Source organism: Myotis davidii, unplaced genomic scaffold (genome assembly GCF_000327345.1).
Source record: "Myotis davidii unplaced genomic scaffold, ASM32734v1 scaffold821, whole genome shotgun sequence".
In the NCBI taxonomy this organism is placed as follows: domain Eukaryota; kingdom Metazoa; phylum Chordata; class Mammalia; order Chiroptera; family Vespertilionidae; genus Myotis; species Myotis davidii.
This window is the reverse complement of record NW_006295269.1, coordinates 3,860,803-3,862,491: the sequence shown is the minus strand read 5'-3', so window position 1 is coordinate 3,862,491 and position 1,689 is coordinate 3,860,803. Positions and strand designations below refer to the sequence as shown.

General features: G+C 49.7%; 1 long non-coding RNA gene across 1 annotated transcript in view; it reads right to left on the bottom strand.

Moving 5' to 3' along the window:
- Window positions 1–1,443, bottom strand: part of LOC107184120 — a 12,466-nt gene extending 11,023 nt beyond the window's left edge. Inside the window, exon 1 of the long non-coding RNA XR_001514942.1 lies at window positions 1,433–1,443. This is a non-coding gene — a long non-coding RNA (uncharacterized LOC107184120). The remainder of the gene's footprint in view (window positions 1–1,432) is intronic.
- Between the last annotated feature and the right edge of the window lie 246 nt (window positions 1,444–1,689).

Here is a 1,689-nt window from a genome sequence, read left to right as displayed (position 1 = left end):
AGAGAGGGAAATGTAGTGACCCCAGCATGACCTTCAAACATTTGTAAGCATGGTGGTGTGTCAATTTCAGACCAACAATTATCAGTAGCTTCGTCAGTGTCAGAATCACTTGAAAGCACCGCCACCTTGCGCTTCCTTACAGGTCTAATAATTTCACTGTCAGTAGAATCAGTAGAATCTTCTCCGGAATCGTCAAAACAGTCATCCACATCTTCGATCTCACTAGGAATATCTGATAAATTATCGTTAAATACTTCCGGAAGTGTATCAGTTTCGTTGGTTTCCTTCCTTTTTCTGAGAGAGGGCATTTCTAAAAGTGCCAGGAACTTGAAGACGAAGACTATTCGAATGACCAAAATACAATGTAACTGCAATGCTTTATGGGTTCATGCAATTACATAGTTTTTCGTAGATTGACCTGCACGGTTTCCACCAATGAGATCGCTTCATTCGATGTGGACTGTGCCGCGCCAGCACGGCCAAGGGTGTCTCTGAGTGGGGGTGGTGAAAGGATTGAGGAAAGACAGACAAGGGAATAATAGCTGGGTCTCAGTGGACGCTGCTCCCTGAAGAGGAGACAATGCCGGTGCCCAGAAGCCGTGTCTTTATTTTTAGCAGATGCCACGAGGCAAAGTAGGGGCGTGATCACATTGTTTACAGCATTCTCGTGAGTCTCAACCCTACTCAACTACAGGCACCTAAACTCTATCACAAGGCACGTGGGGCTATGTGTTCGGACCATAGGTTCAAGCTTACAACCACAGCCATTGGCTATCATTGTGCTGGGACTTGCACTGGCAGTGAGGCTGGGACTTGCACGTGGCAATGAGAGGACCCTGTCCTTTCATTCGTCCGAGGCTTAAACCTGGCCAAAACACCATAACCACGCCCCACAGTGGACAAGACAGTGTGTTGACATCTAGGGTCCATAACAGATGGCGCATGAAAAATGAGAACACTAGTGAGCAGTCAACAGATGGCGTGCGAAACACGAGAAAACTCCTGAGCAGTACACAAGGTGTTAATAGCACATCATACTATATACTAGCACATCACATTACATACTAAGAAAAACTCGAATTTAAGGCGTTTAGTAAAAGCTCCCTAAAGAAAGAGAAGATTATATATTAGACTAGAGGCCCGGTGCACGAAATTAATGCACGGGGTGGGGGGGTCGCTCAGCCTGGCCTGCATCCTCTCACAATCAGGGACCTTTCAGGGGATGTCCAATTTCCGGTTTAGGCCTGATCCCACTGCAGATCAAGCCTAAACGGGCAGTCAGACATCCCTCTCGCAATACAGGACCACTGGCTCCTAACCACTCGCCTGCCTGCCTGATCACCCCTAACAACTTGCCTGCCTGCCTGATTTCCCCTAACTACTTGCCTGCATGCCTGATCACCCCTAACTGCCTCTGCCTCAGTCCCTGCACCTGGGACCCGGGCTTCCCTCCCTCTGGCCGGCCGCAGACACCAGGAACCCAGGCCAGTTCCCTCCCTCTGGTTGACTGCAGGCACCCGGGCCCCCAGGCGGCTTTGCTGGGCCCTGGCTTTGTCAGGAAGGATGTCTGGAATAATGTCGGGAAGACGTCCAGTCTATCAAGTCTAATTAGCATATTACCCTTTTATTAGTATAGACTAGAGGCCCAGTGCACAAAATTCGTGCAGGGGGGTGGGGGGGGGGCGGAGG